Below are 16794 nucleotides of genomic sequence, written 5' to 3'. Positions count from 1 at the left end.
TTGTATCACACTGTGTACGTGTGTGTGTGTGTGTGTGTGTGTGTGTGTGTGTGTGTGTGTGTGTGTGTTGTGATGGATAGCGGCGAGGGGAGGCGGGGAAGGGAGCGCTGCTTGCTCTGTTACATAACAATATGCTTGCTTTAGCTTCCTCAATAACGGTTTCCTGTCTTTGCTCTAACGTAACCCAAAGCAATGAAGCCAAATATAGCAAACAACAATAGAGGCTTTTTACAAATTGCATGGAAGAGAACAGAAGGTAAGTTCTAAGGAAGACACAGGTAAGCAGGTTGGCCTTGAAACTATTTAGTAAAGAAAAAAAAAGCTGTATGTAGTAGACATTTCTGGTTTCAGATAAAATCCTTTTTCTGTTCTTTATATATGGAATTTTTTTTTTGGCATTTGTATATGAAAATTTTGTTGGCATTTGTCAAAGTCAGAATTGCTAAAACCGATTAGTAAAATTACTAAATGTTTTAAAGGTCAGAATCATAGAATATTAGGGATGGGACAGACCTTAGAGATAATCAAGTCTACTTCCTTTATTTTATAAATTCCCTCATTTTTCGATACATGGAGCCTAAATCTGTCTCTCTCTTTTACTCATTGTCCTTCTGGGACCAAACAGAACAAGTGGAACAAACAGAACAAGAGGGACCTCTTTCCCATGTCAACCCTTTGAACACTTGAAAACAGCTATATTCTCCTTTCAAAAGTCTCCTTTTCCTCAGGCTAAACATTCCCATTTCTTTCAACTGATCCTCAAATGGCATAGTTTTCAATTTGTCCATATCACGGTCCCCTTTGCTGCACCTTCCTGAAGTGGGATGTCCAGAAATGAGCCGGACACTCGAGAAGCACTCTGACTGGGGCAGAGAAACTATCACCTCTTTCTTCCTGGTGATTCTTCCTATCTTAGTGCAGATTAGCAAGTGCTCAAAAACAATAATAAAATAAATCCCAAACAATCCAAGAAACCATTGGGTGAGCAAAAGAATCATCGTCCTCACCTTATGGTAAAGAGCCACCAGTTTCCCTGGAATCAAAGACTACATCAATATTGTACTGGTAATGACCATCAAGGGAGCACCTGGAAACATTACATGGTTTCTTGTTTCCAGTATTTGGCACCACATAGATAGAGCTCTCCTTGGCCAGGCAGCTGTCTTTCTTACACTAATATGTCACTAAATCTAGTTAAAGTTTGAATTCGTTGGCAATTAGCACTTTAAAAACTATAAATTATTTATCATTATCATCATTTTTACTATCACCACCATTATTATTCCTCCCCTAAATCCTATCCTGATGCCTAAGCCTACATTTTCAGAAGCTATGACAAGCAGAGCCTAAGCTCTGGCAATTCCTGCCAAGTGGGTTTGTATAATTCATTGGCGCAGAGACTTTATCCACTGATGATGTGAGTTGTAACTCCTCTACACTTGAATAAGTGGTCTTTGTAAGTTCCCATTATCAAAAATTCAACATTCTGTGGCCAACTGGGATGAGCCTCTTTAAGCTGAGCAAGGCTGTTCCTCAGTTGACATACAGTCTGTTGCTATGGCCATAATTAAGGCTTTTCCAGCTTGAGAGGAACCATTAAAATTTTCACTCCCTTGGCATAGCCTTCAAGCACCCAATCCCTCACATACGGAAGAGACTTTGAAGGAGGATATTGACAGAGGAGTATCATTTTCAACACATTTATAGTTCTTTGATCTAATTGATAGGGGTACTTCCTCTAATAGTATACAGCTCTCAACCTATCCATGAGGCAGCTAATGGTACATGGATAGAGCTCCAGGCCTGGAGTTAGAAAGACCTGATTTCAGATCCAGTTTCAGACACTTAACTAGCTGTGTGACCCTGGAAAAGTCATTTAACCATATTTGCCTCAGTTTCCTCATCTGTGAAATGAGCTGGAAAAGGAAATAGTAAACCACTTTAGTATGTTTGCCAAGAAAATCCCAAATAGCATCATGAAGAGTTGGACACAACTGAAATAACTGAACAATAAATCTCCCAGGGTTGTTGTAAGGATCAAATAAGATATTTGTTAAGTACTTAGCACACTCTTTGGCACATGGTGTGTTATATAAATGCTAGCTATCATCATCTCCAGAGACTACTATGTGCTTCTATAAATTCTATAGAGGGACCACTCACATGCTGAAGGCCTTCCTCTAGATTTCTTTACATTTCATAGCTACTAATGGAGTGAAGAGGCTGTACATAATGACCTACCCACTTCCTTTTCTGGTCATATATCCCTGTTCTGAAACCTTTCAGATCACTTTTGTTGTGTTACTGGTAATATCTTGTAACCTGTTCATGTTCACTGTATGCTTCCCTATTGACTTCTAGGTGATCTACAGTTTTGAAGCATGGATTCTAACCAACCACTACTCAACTGAAACCACACTCTCCAAGGTGACCAATATTCTCTTATATTTATTTATTTGTTTTTTTGTTTGTTTATTTATTTATTTTTGGCTAGGCAATGGGGTTAAGTGACTTGCCCAGGGTCACGAAGCAAATAAGTCTTATGTGTCTGCTAAATTCAATGGCCTCATCCTATTTGATGTTTTGGCAGGTTTTTTTACTCAAGATCGCACTCATAGAAGTATAGTGTTCAGAACAAGGGAAGTGACTGTTTCCCTACACTTGTCTGACCATATCTGGATTATTATATTCAGTTCTGAGTGCCACAGTTGAGGAAGAAAATTGACCTCCACTTGGCTCTGTTACTCCTCAAGCTATTATCCTATGTGTGGGACAGAGACCACTTACTCAAAAATATAAACAAAGACTTAGATACCTTGAAAGTAGAAAGGAGTTTATTGCTTTCTCATGAGAAAGGGTACCCTTTAGTTGCCATTGCGGGCCAGGAGAGTACGAGTTTGGTACAGAAATCAAGGCTTATTTATACCCTAATTCGAGTTCCTCCTCCCTAACCCCCTTCCCCTTATCCTGTTGGCTGGGCTTTCAGGGGGTACAATCTATTCACGGAGACATAAATTTGCCTAGAGACAAGAAAAGGTGGGAAGCTTTTCAAGGGCAAGCAGTTCAGCTTGGGGGCAGGGCTGTTCTTTCTGCTAAGCATTTAAAAACAGGGTCTGAGCCAGGGAGGGTTTTGAAAGCAACTATCAAGAACTATTAACAAGAACCATTGACTGCCTGAGGAGGCTTCACTTCTGAGAGATCATCTCTCACACCTATATGTCTTCTCCCTTTCATAGCCAACGCTTAAAAAAAGTTATCTGATCTTTACCTCTACTTCCTCATCAAATATTATCAAGTGAGATATTTGTAAAATGATTAGCCCAGTGCTTGGCACACAGTAGGTACTTAATAAATGGTCATTCTCCACCACCCCCGCTTTACCCCTTTCCATCTCTGTTCCTTCACATACGCAGTTCACCATTACAAGAGTACATTCCCTTCTTACCTTGTTGTCTCAGGATCCTCAACTCAAGTACCATTTGCTACAGGAAGTCATTCCAGGTTTCCCCACTTGTTAGTTCTATCTCTGTCCTCAAAATTACCTCATATTTTGGCCAAAACTCAGGTCCTTAGGATTAATCACCTATTCCCTGGCTCCTTGCCTTCTTTGTGTAAGGATGATAAAAAGGGCCTTTCTTGGGAAAGTGACTTTGGGAATCTCCCTGGGAGAGGACGCTCTGCCATAGGGACTTTCCCAAGGGAGACCCTGACAGCTGTGATACAGGATTCCCCCAGCCAGATGTTCAGGAGTTGGTGCTTCCTTGGATTGGTGATGTTTTTCTTCTTCTTTATCCCTCTATTTTTCTGTTAATGGTCTTCACTTCTAAGATTGTATAATCATATGTAATCACATTTATGTGCATGTATGTTTATGATTATTATCGTTATTAAATCATTTATAAGTTAGGAAAAGTGTGAACTTGTCTCTGTGGGTACACATCTGAACCTGTGAAACAAATTATCATTGCTGCCCCCCCGAACACCTTACTGTTACAACAGGAAAGGTAAACAGGGCCTTAACAAGGTTAAACTGTTTACATTCCATTGTAATAAAAAAGGAAGGCCATTAATAGATCTTGGGGAACCTTGGAGAGTGTTGTTTCAGTTGACTGGTGAATTTGGAGGCTGGATTGCAAGGAGTTGAGAAGTGAATGTGAGATGCAAAAAATGGAGGCAATGAGTATAGATAGATTTTTACTGAGAATTTGGCTATGAAAAGAAGAAGAAATAGATAAGATTGTGTAAAACTACCATAAACAAACATCCACAGAGAGGAAAGTACTGAAATAAAAGAGGATGAAAATAAGAATGAATATAAAAGCAATAAATGGAAGAAAACTGAAGCCTCACACCAACAACCTTAAATGTGAGTGGATTAAATATCCAACTAGATGAAAGAATAGCAGAGGGGATAAGAAGTGAACAAATTATTGAAGAACTTGGATAGGAAAAAATTATAGAACCTTTTGAATGATAACAGTAAAGGATATACATACACACATTCTCTCTCTCTCTCTCTCTCTCTCTCTCTCTCTCTCTCTCTCTCTCTCTCTCCCACTGTCTCAGCACCACGTGGTTCCCTTATAAAAACTGACCATGTGATAGAGAACAGAGATGTTATAAATAAAGATAAAAAGAAGAAATCTTAAATGCATGCTTGATAGACCACAAATAAAATAAAAGTAATTAATAAACAGGACACAAGTAAAGAATAGAAGTAGAATGTAAGCTTTACTGTAAATTAAGAATGCAGATCTATATATCCCACTTTAGTTTCTCTTCTGAAATTCAATCCCATGTCATAGACTATTTGTTGGATTTCTCTAATGAGATTTTTCTCAGGCATCTCAAAATCAACATTTCCTTTTCTCTTTTATTTGTTTCCTCCAAAAATTCTTTCCTAGTTTCTCTTTTTCTATTTTCTTCTTCCCTCTAGTAACTCAGGTTCACATTTCTGAGATCATCTTTGATTCTTCACTCTCTCGACCACTCCTTACACCGAATCACTTGCAAAGTCTTATTGTGTCTACCAACACAGTATGTCTTATACCTATCCTTTTCACTCACACAGTCAATACCCTGAATTCAAGGTCTTATCACTTCTTATTTAGACCAGTAATGTCAAATTCAAATAGAAACAAGGGCCACTAAACTATGCCAAAGGATCCCTTTGGCCCCATATTGACTTAGAAAAACACACACTAATATTATCCATATTTCATTGTATTTTTAATTTATTTTATTAAATATTTCCCAATTACATTTTAATCTGGTTAGAACCACACTTGAGAGTGTTGTGGGTTATGCATTTGACATCTCTGATTGGAAACATGCCATTCAAAGATGGCAGATTAGAGGGGACAGAGCTGAATTCCCTCAACATTCCCCTCCAAACAATTATAAAATAATGCCTCCCATAAAATTGCAGAGCAGAAGATCTAAGAAAAGGTCGGGGTTAGACATTTTTTGACCTAAGAAAACTTATTAGGTCAGCTGGAGAAGTTTATGATACTGGGGTAGAAGCCTGCCTGGAGGCCAAACACCCAGCAGCCGCAGCAGCAGCAGCAGCAAGGCCAGAAGCTACAAAAGCTGTTAGCCCAGTGACAGTAAGGGGGGTGGATAACTGGTCAGAAGGAAATTACAGCAGACTACTAATTGGCACTGGTACAGCTGGCACTGATCGGCAACTCTATTGCCCAAATGCAATAGTGGGTCATAGTTCTATGGGGAAAAGGTGAGTGCTAAGGGTCAGTCACCAAGGGAACAGGGGCCCTGCTCACAGTTCCAAGGCAAAGAGAGCATTACCACTTGTGGCTATAGGGGACCAGGGGGCCCTTACTGGATAAAGACCAGGGTGCAGACCAAGAGAACAGAGACCATACCTCTCCCAGGATCACACCACCTTAGAGACACCAAATACTTGCAGCTCCCTAGAACTAGCTCTAAAAATAGTAGCATGAAAAAGCCTGAAGCTTGGGACAGTACCTACCCACTCCCAGGTGAGCAGAGCTCAACCTTAACATAAAGTTTAAAGTCAAGAAATAGGCAGGAAACATAAGGAAACAGCAAAAAATTAACTTGACCATAAAAAGCTGCTAGAGTGGCAAAGAATACCAAGATAAACTCAGAAGAAGACAATAATTTTTTTTAAAGCTACAAACAAGGCCTCAAAGACAAATGCTAATTAAAACTAAGCCTAATAAGAATTCCTGGAAGAGTTAAAGAGATGAGAGTGATAAAGGAAAAACTTGAGAAAAGAAATGAAAGTGTTGATAGCCTAACGCCCTTCTATCATTCCAGTTTTCTTATTCCTTACTCTCTAACACTTCAGTCTACTGACATTAGCTTTCTGGCTGTTCCACAAACAAGACAATTCATTTCTTGGCTCTAGGCCTTCTCTCGGTCTGTCATATCTGGAACACTTTCCCTCCTTCACTCCAACTACTGATGTCCCAGCTAAAATCCTACTTCCTACAGGAAACCTTCCTCGATCCCTTTTAATTCCAGTATTTTAACTTCTCTTTTAATTATTTATTTCCTACATAACTTATAGTGTGCTTTGTATATATTTGTTTGCATGCTGTCTCCCTATCATGTCCCTATTGATTTTACCCTCATTATAATTTTTTTTAAATCTTAAATTAACCCTGTGAGTTAGTTACCACATGACATATTTTTTTCTTTTTCAGGATCAAGTCCCCAGGCATCTTAGATCATACACACATGTATTGTATTACAGTAACTCTACAAAGGCAACCCAATGGCACCTCAAAATCAACTTCAGAACATGTGAACCTAAATTCATCTCCCATCAACCAAACATCAATTTATATTAAGAATCTCTACCTCAGGTCTTGATCTTTAAGATGAGGATAGTAAAATATTAATGATCTAAATCAAAGGCCTAATTAAAGATTCAAAAAAAGATAATAGTTGTAAAGCATTTTAAAATGTGTAAGTTTCTCCATTGGATCAGGAACTACACTCTATGAACATCATACTTTAATTAGCATCTCATTATTTTGTATTCTTGTCTAATTCCCCTTAGTAGTGTGCTTAAGAAGAGTTCCCATTATGGGGCAGCTAATGGAGCTCAATGGATTGAGCTCCACCTTGAAGTCAGGAGAGTTCAAATCTTGCCTCAAGACACTTGATACTTACTACCTGTGTGACCCTGGGCAAGTCACTTAACCCTGATTGGCTCACCAAAAAAAAAAAAAGAGAGTTCTCATTTTGTTTCCTTGATATCATACTGTTTATGTAGAGGGTTTTTTTTTTAATTTTTTTAATTTTAATTTTATTTTTTTAAATTTAATAGTATTTTTTTCCCAATTACATGTAAAGAAAATTTTCAACACTCATTTTGGGGAAGATTTCAAGTTCTGCATTTGTCTCTCTTCCTCAATCCCCTCCCTCTCCCCTCTCCCCAAGATGGCAAGCAATCTGATATAGGTTATACATGTTCAATCACATAAAACATTTTCACATTAGTCATGTTGTGAAAGAAGAAACAGAGCAAAAGGAAAAAAATAAGAAAAAAAATTTAAAAGTGCAAATTACATGCTTCCATCTGCATTCAGACCCCATCAGTTCTTTCTCTGGGTATGGATAGCATTTTCCATCATGAGTCTTTGGGAATTGTCTTGGATCATTGTATTGCTGAAAAGAGCTAAATCAATCATAGTTGATCACAGCAGTGTTAATGTGTACAATGTTCTCCTGACTCTGCTCACTTCACTCAGCATCACTTCATGTTAGTCTTTCCAGGATTTTCTGAAATCCACTTGCCCTCATTTCAGCTAAGATTATTTTAAAAGTATTTGTTGAAGTGAACTCCTTGAGTTGTGAAGCTTTTGCCTTGCTCACTTAGTCCCAGATGTGAGTGAAGCTCTGGAAAGAACCTGGAGTACCAAGGTGTGAATCAGGTGAGTTGGAGTTGGCACTTACCAGGTGTGAATCTAGAGAGATGGAGCCTGGGGGCTCTGAGGGATATAAAAGGGACAGACCATCAACCTCTGGGGGGCTCATATCTGGAGCTACAGAGCCTGAAGAACATCCCATAGATCAACAGAAATAAAGAAATACGGCTGCAGTTCATTTAGCTGAAGACATCAAGGAAGAGCTGACCTGTCCTGTGTACATGGACTACTTTAGCCACCCAGTGACCTTAGGTTGTGGCCATAGCTTCTGCCACCTGTGCCTCCTCAGGAGCTGGGGAGAAGCTGACCAGCCCAGCTTTTGTCCTGAGTGCAGAAGAGCCTTCCACATGAGAGACCTAGAGCCCAACCATCGCCTAGAGAAGCTGGCCAGCATAGCCAGGAACCTCAGGCCCTACTTGCTGCAGATCAGAGAGGAAAAGATAACATGTGAGAAGCACAAGGAGGAACAAAACCTGTTCTGTGAGGAGGACCAAGCCTTCCTCTGTGCATCATGTTTCCAGAGTCAGGAGCACAGCGGTCACACGGTGCAGCCTCTAAACAAAGCTGCAGAGGCTTCTCGGGACAAGCTCCAGGAAACTTCCAATCTTCTCTGGAAAGAAGTGGAGACCATTCAGAACATGCTGGCTAAAGAGAGGCAAAAAGAAGAGATCTGGAATAAACAGACAACTGCTTGGAGGGAGATTGTTAGAGCTGAATATGGAAGATTACTTGATTTCCTCAAGGATGAAGAGAAGTGGTACCTTCATAGACTGGCTTGGGATGAAAGGGAAAACCTGCAAAAGTTAAGAGAAAGTGAAGTCAGGTTCTCACAGCACCTTCAGAAATTAAGGGAAGAGATCATAAACATTGAACAAATCTGCCAGAAACCCAATCCCCAGCTTCTACAGGTAGCAGGAGAAACATTTAGAAGGATTAAATCACTGTTGAATGACCATCCAGAGCCTGCCAGACATCCACTGACCATAACTTGCATCACTGGGATGTTTGAAATGATGAATAAATTCAGGGTGAATGTGACTCTGGATCCTGAAAGTGCCTCTCCCTATCTCATTGTGTCAAATGATTTGAAGACAGTCAGAAATGGAGGATACCTGCAGAATGTACCTGTCACCCCAGACCGATTTGAAGATGAGATCATTTTGGGGGTTCAAGTCTTTACCTGTGGCATTCACTACTGGGAGGTGCATGTGGGAGACAGTCAGCAATGGACAGTTGGTATGTGTAAGGAGTCACTGAGCAGGAACTCTGATGTCCCACTCTTTCCTGGGGATGCATTTCTGATTACATATATACAAAGTGAAGATACTTTCACTATCATCAGCAATTGCTCCCAGACACCAAAACAGTCAGCGTACCCAATCCACAGGGTAGGGATTTTCCTAGACTATAATCAAGGCCCGATTTCATTTTATGATGCCCTGGAGAGATGCTTTATATTGAGTTTCCCACATTTCCCCTTCTCTGAGCCTCTGCGACCAGTATTTTCTCCTTGTCCCCCAACAGAAGGGGAAAGTTCAATTCCAATGTCCATCATACCATGAGACATTCATATCTGATATCTCTTCTATCCCAGATACTTTCTAAGGTATACAGCTCCAAACTCTTGACCATATTCATGATGGGCAATAGAAAGGCATTTTTTTCCTTAGTTACTGGATGTCATCCAACATCCATTATTTGAGGAGAAATCTAATCAGACAAATATAAGTTCAATTAAGAAATAAAGGAGACCTTTCAAAAAAACCACTATTCTCTTTTGTTATTAATTTATTTTAAACTTAAACACTAAGAAAAGAAAAAAAACATAGTATAAAGTTAAATACTAAAACTTAAATACAAAATAAGAAAAGAAAGCATGATGTATAAAGTTAAATACTAAAACTTAAATACAAAATAAGAAAAGAAACCATGATGAGGGGAATTTCCTATCTAAGACCTTGGGGACTGTTACTGTTCTGAGTCTAATTCCAGGTACGGTTAATGAGGAACTGATTGAGCTTCTGACCCATGATGTCACAACCTGCAAAGAGGTTTGTGAGCTACATCTATGAGCTGCAAAAGGGTGTTCTCATGGGAAGGTGGGGGAACAACTTTTCTGAATGCTGAGGTAGGATTCTCCTGACTCAATTTTCCCACTATGACACCTGGCAGACTTTAAACCTGGCTCAATGCAGTTGGTCATTATATAACTTCTGTCTGGAATTGACATGAATCTAGGGAAGCGTTGTTCCCTGACTTTAATTATGTCCCTATTCTTTCATGGCAAATTCCTATAATCATAAGTTTTGTAAGCATAAATATCAAACTTATTAAACAATAGATTGATTCGGGAACATCTGAGGTTATTATAGTAAGATGCAAGTATAAGATTGAGTTATTTGGGCTAGAATTTTGGAATTAAGTATTCAGTCTTGACATCTGTTACTAGTATATTCCTGTATAAGTCAGGATCTTTAATTTCTCACAGTTGTATGAGGATAATTAGGCCAGGAGATTGAGGAACTAGGATATTATTTTGTTACTTAGTTAATACTCAGTTAATGTTAAAGTTGTCTCAATTTGTTACAATTAATTAATGTTAAAAGAAAAATAGCTTGTGACTTGTAAATGCTTTACAAGAAGCACTCATTTTAATTAAGGATTATTTATTTGCACATGACTGGAAGTTGGGATTGTTTTAGTATTTTATATGTACTGGTTTTAAATTAACTACTAGGTAGTAGAGTCTGCTATTAATTCTATAGTGGAATCTCATCCTGATGGGGGAATATGAATAGGAATGAATACTGAATTAATGTAAGGTATAAAACTAGAAGTAATCCAGAGTATAAGACTAGGTTCTAAGTTTTCTAATTTGAGTTTCTTAAAATATGACAATGGGCCAAGGTAATAGTGGAGACATGGGAGTTGAGTTAACTTTCATTATTTGCCCTGATTATTAGCAAGGTAATTTAAAAATTGTGTTGAGATCAATCTTGTAGGAGAGTAGACACAAGAAGGAGGATCACTACAAGAAGAGAGTCTGCTGGACACTGCTTGAACAGCACTTAGACCAGAGGACTTCGGTGGATGATGTCTAAAGTATCAGACAACTGTATGAGAAGAGACTTTTGAAGCTTTAAATAGACAATTTATCATTACTTTTGTGTCTTTGTATCTGTACTTAAGGGGACTGCCCCCTTTTTAATTTGTCAATTCGTAGGTCAGTTTCTCCCTTCCTTCTCCCATATTGTTCCCCAAAATCCCCTGATGAAATGTTGCCCAGCAGCACAGCCCCAGATAAAATCATGACTAAGGCACTGCAAGGTTTAACCACTCCAAATGAGGAGTTGGTAGAGAACTCTGGGATAGATAATTGATTAAAGGGATGGTTAGAATACTGGCTTGGTAAATGGAAAAGGAGTGGCTGTATACATTATCGCTAACCTAATTGTGGCTGAAATGCTGTAGGATGTTGAATATGTATTAGAGGACTGGTACAATGCTTGGTAGAGATGTCCCTTACTAAGATTATTCCAGTAGAACCCACAGTGGGAGTTCAGATGGCAGGCTCTGCCAATATAAGAATGATGATTCAAAGTACCAGTAAGACTTCCCCCAGTGAAGGAGAATGTGAAATCATGTTAAAGAGATTTGAGAATAAGGATATTTGGAATGTGTGGAAGCCAAATCTTTACTAGAAAAAAAAAAGGAGGAATTGTAAGAAAGATTTTAGGGAGTTAAGCTTCCACAGCAGGATAAGAGATTCCAAGATGTCATGGAAAGTCCCTTAACCAATCAGAAAGTACAGCAAACAACTATTTCCTTAAGAAAGGGCCCTGGAGACTAAACCAGTTGCAACTCATTGGGTTTAAGGATGGAACTTCTACCAGACAAAGGCTTTTCTCCACTGTGCCTGCTTACTAAGCTTATTAAATATTAATTGACACGCCCCAAGGGTGGAGATAGCTGCCATTTTTGAACATGAGACCCATGACGTGGGCGGAGTTAACAGAACATGGATAAACATGCACTGGGCTGTCCAGGAAGAGTGTAACTCAGATGAACTAGACCAATCGTAGCCTTGATGGGTAAAGTATGGCTCTCACTAATAGTTTAAAAGTTGATTCTACTCCAACTGAACCAGCGCCTAAGTGCTACTAAAGTGCTTTGTTCCCGCTTCTCTCTTCAGAAGCATAATAAAGGCTTTCCTTCACTTACTGTAGTAAGTTTTTGTTTCAGATTTTTCCAACATGGGGGATGGTGCCTCTGGCCTCAGATCCTCCTTCAGTTCTTCCCTCAGAACTTGGAACAGAAACCAAGAACTCCACCCTCCTCTAAGTGCCCACAGACAGTGACATCCCTGACCCACTGCTTCTGCCCTCACTGGGGCTGAGTCCACAGCACAGCTGCGTGTGGCATTCCTTATCAGCAGAGTTTCCCTCAATTTTCCCAGACTCAGACACCTGATTCTCCTCATTGTCCCAGACGTGAAGAGTTCCTGTGCCTGGGGCCAGACAGCCTCTCGACCCAGCTGGCCCAGCAGAACTAGCCTGGAGGTGTTTACACTTCACAGGGACCCAGCCTCAGTCCTGGGATTTTTCTTCAAATCTTCTGCTATTGTCCCAGAAGGACCACTGTTCTGCTCCAGCTCTTGTTTATTTTTACCACTCTATGTTTGTCCTGAGGTGCCATTTTATCTCCTGTGTAGGGGAAATCTGCAGAGCTTTGAATTTTCTGATTCACTTTTCCATCTTCTTAGAATCTTCTCCAATGTTTCTTAAAAGGAAAAAAAGTGATTATGTTAAATTACCCCCAAATATTTACTTGATGGAACTGAACTAACTCTAGGAATATGGCATTTAAAGCTATACTGCCTTCATTTCATCAAATCAGAATTTTAAAAGGAAAAAGGAAAAGCTAATAGTATATCATGCTGTGTGAAGTATGCATACAAGAAACACACACACACACACACACACAGACTACAACAATATAATACAATTGAACCCTGTACAATTATAATGATCAAGCTTGGCAATGGGAAGAGTTGAAAAAATGTGCTTTAATCAATCAACAAGCATGTAATTATTACCTAGTATGTGTCAGGAGCACAGTTAGGTGGCCCAGTAGATAGAGTGCTGGGCCTCAGGAAGACCTGAGTTCAAATCCAACCTCAGGCACTTATTAGTTATGTGACCCTGGGCAAGTCACTTAACCTCTGTTTGCCTTAATCCAGCAAAGAAGGAAATGGCAAACCACTCCAGCATCTTTGCCAAGAAAATGCCATGGATAGTATTATTATGCTATGGTCCTTGGGATCATGAAAAGTTGGACATTCCTGAACAACACAATGTGCTGAGAACCATAGTAGGCAGAAAGTATAAAACATTTGTAGGAATGAGAATTTCATACAAATTCTAATTTCTTTTTCAATCCCAACTGGGAGAGTAGGTATCTCTCAAAGCAGGTCAAAAAGGACAAGAAATACATAGTGGACGTTCATCTACTTTCTTAGACAAAATATCAGAGTATTTCCAAAATGCAGTAACTTTCACTCATTAATGCCTAAATGATTTATAGAGCTATGTGCATCAGAAACAGAACAATTTTATGAAGAGTTGGAGGGGAAAAAATTTAAATCTTGCAGTAAAACATCTTAAAAAAACAAATCCTGTTGCTATTTTTTCTGTCTTTCTCAAAGGATATGACCATAATAGTAAAATTATTCAATGAGTCAACCAGCATTTATTAAGAACTTAATATGGGCTTGACCACTGTGCTAAGTACTGGGGATACAAGGAAAGGTTAAAACCAAGGCCCCAATTCCAGTGACAGAGCCAATATGCAAACAGTAATGCACATACAAGATATTTTGTTGAAGCAGCTCTGGGGACTACTAGGAGAGGCCCAGGGGCCCAGGGCTACCATCCCTTTAGTTATGCCACTGCTCTTTTCGGAGTGCTTCCTCTGGCCCATCCTCTGCACTACACAGGCCTCAACAGTCTGGCACTGCTGGGCACCATCGTGAGTGCCTATCAAATCCTCAGCCCACCCAAGATGTGGTCCAGTACCTGCTGCCCTACAGCCTCTTTGTGTGGGTCTTGGTAAATACTGCTTGTTCTCTGCTTTTGCCTTCCTCACTCACTTGTTGCTGAGTTTTACCTTGAGTGCTCTGATCACTTATATAGATTCTGGAGCCTTAAGGATACAGGGTTTCTCAGGGATTTTTCAGCTTGCTGATAGCCAGTTATTGAGAAGCCCTTTATGCTGGTTCATTGTCAGAGGCAAAATGATTTGACCTGCACAGGTGAGAGGGGGAAACCTGTATGTTGCTGCAGCTGCTGTTGCTGCTGCTGCTGCTTGTCCATCAGTCTCCAAAAGGACCATGACATCAGGGAGGTGCTGCCCTGACTTTCAAGTGAATTGAATTAAGTGTATAGCCCACTGTCGAAATAGTTGTAGTATTTTACACTTACTGAATACTGACTGAATTTGAGCCCTGGTTGCTTTTGTAGATTTATTTTTATATGCATAACTATTAAACTATTTTTCCTTAATAAGCCAGCTCTCACTTTAAAAAAGATCCCTCCGTGTCTAGCATCTGCCCACCATAGCACTCATGTTACATGATTAAGGTTGCTTTCTGTACAGTTCAGATACATTTCTACATTTTAAAAATAGTTTTACGTTAGGAAATTAACAAAATTTAATAAAAAATTAATAAACTAAATGGAGTTTTAAAAAAATACTTTTTGCTGTTTCTTGATTGGTGGCCAAGCTAATCCAGTGTGTTCTATTTGGTCCTCTTTGAGTTAGTGAGAGGCAGCTTTTGTTTTTTCTCACCACACCAATGAGCAGCCAGTTCTGAGTGCTGACTCTTCTGATTGCTACTCTACTCTCCTGTTGTGGATTAGCTGTAGTCTGCTGTGTGAGGCGCTACACCCATGGAATGCACAGGCTGGCCTTCCTGGCTGCCCAGTCTCTCCTTGAGACAGTGAGGGCTGCTCACGTAATTTTACATTATATAATTCACCTCTGGGATCTCAGTCATGAAAGGATACGGGAAGAAAAGGGCACTTACGGGCATTATACAGATTTTTGTGATGGAGCTCACTTTGTTATCCCCAGACCTTACGTACCAGGTTCACATGTTGCTGTCCAAACAGCATGGACAATGTTTTCCATGGCCAGCTTGGTTGATCTTTATGCAGCTATGTTATCTGTTCCATGAGGTACACTGCCGAATCTCTTGCCACAAGGATTACTTGTGTGTATTTGGAAATAAGGAGGCCAGGTTTGCAGCTGCAATTCCTGAAGAACTAGCTGTCAACAATGATGACTGTCATCTTCTGGGACTCCATGCTGTCTACAAGGAAACTGCCCTGCACATACCTCTTTCACAAACATTTCAGAACATCTGACTAGACCTGCTTTTAAGTTTAGCCCCCAAAAATACTATGAGTAAGGAAGACTATCCCGTTTATCTTAAACTACAGATATGAAATGGACATCAACATAAATTAATATATCTGGATGAGTAGACTTGCCTATTGACTGCTAGACTTTCTCTAAATTTTAGTTCCCTTGTCCATCTTCCTCTTCAACTTTTTGCACAATTGATCCCTAAAGATCTGGATCTTGCAATCCTTATATCGATTAGAAGTTAGAAGTTCTTTGTTTAACACCTTCAAATCTTTAAGGGAAAGAGTATAATATCATCATAGATCATAAAATTATAGAGCTATAGTTTTAAACCTTCTCATTTTACTGATGAGGGAACTGAAACCTGGGAGATAGTAACTGGCCTAAGGTTAAGTTGGTGATTCAGCTTGATAATGGATCAAATGACTTCTGGTCTAGGTCTCTATTATTCATCATTTGTTGACACAAACATTTATCGTATGTTGTTTACATGTAGAGTGTAGTTTTCATGATGCTAATTATAGTCATTGACATTCCCTTACTGCTTTAGGCTGACAATGCACTTTTCAGGCATATCATTTGATGCAACAACCTCTGCATTTTACTGATGAAAAAACAGAGGCTCAGAGATTTATTGTGATAACAACTAGGGAGTTTGGGGACAGGCTATCTGCTTTGCTGATTCAGTCTTGTGCTCTTTTCACGACAACAAACTTCCTCTCTATACTTGTTATTATTTACACATCACAGGATTTGGGGGAGGATACAATGAGACTTTTTTTGTCTTAAGCACTGTAGGCACTGAGACACAAAGCAGTGTTATAAGATATAGTTGCTGCTGTCAGATGGGTTTCTAACTCATCTGGGAAATAGGATATTTACTTAAAGATCTAATTACAATATAAGTAGCACATACTAAGTGATACATGTAGGAAATAAGATGGAAAAATATATACTTTTTATATAGTTGAATTATAACATGGTGAGGTAAGGACTCAAGGAGGAGGTGCACGTGAACTGGGCGTTGAAAGCAGAATAGGGTTTACATATATAGAGAAGTGGAAGGAGAGGACCATTCTAAGTGGAGGGAAAGATAATATATGTTTCTCTTCTGTGGAAGATTAGGTCAGATTGGATGCAGCAAAAACTTTTTATAAATCACTGTTTAAGAAAAAGGCTGAAGAAATAAATAGGAAAGGACCAAGAACAGTTCTTGAAACCTTGAGATAAAGAGTTTTCAATATGTGTGTGTGTGTGTATGTGTATATATATATGGAACCCTACCCTGAGATGAATTTTCATCAATTCCTGTGGAAATTTAACCATTGTAGAGCAACTACTTCATTGTGGAGGTTAAAAGAGCCTAGAAACTTCCTCAGCAAACATTTAGTGTTATTGCCAAATAAAAGACTCCTGGCAGCCAACAGCAAAACTAGTTTAGAATATTAAC

General features: G+C 39.3%; 1 pseudogene across 4 annotated transcripts in view; it reads left to right on the top strand.

Moving 5' to 3' along the window:
• LOC110208895 (putative E3 ubiquitin-protein ligase TRIML1 pseudogene) overlaps positions 1 to 9665 on the top strand; it is a 37198-nt pseudogene extending 27533 nt beyond the window's left edge. For 3 of the 4 annotated variants that reach the window (XR_013486943.1, XR_013486942.1, XR_013486941.1), the window contains exons 2-3: positions 2362 to 2427; positions 6690 to 9665. The product of XR_013486943.1 is annotated as a putative E3 ubiquitin-protein ligase TRIML1 pseudogene, transcript variant X4 (transcript). Of the gene's footprint in view, positions 1 to 148; positions 257 to 2361; positions 2428 to 6689 lie in introns of those variants that run through there. The other variant, XR_002324689.2, reaches the window with a different exon arrangement.
• Positions 9666 to 16794: the final 7129 nt, after the last annotated feature.

This window comes from Phascolarctos cinereus, unplaced genomic scaffold (genome assembly GCF_003287225.1).
Source record: "Phascolarctos cinereus isolate Bilbo 61053 unplaced genomic scaffold, phaCin_HiC Scaffold_5;HRSCAF=322, whole genome shotgun sequence".
Classification (NCBI taxonomy): Eukaryota; Metazoa; Chordata; class Mammalia; order Diprotodontia; family Phascolarctidae; genus Phascolarctos; species Phascolarctos cinereus.
Note: the sequence above shows the minus strand (reverse complement) of the source record. Positions and strands in the feature narration are given on the sequence as shown.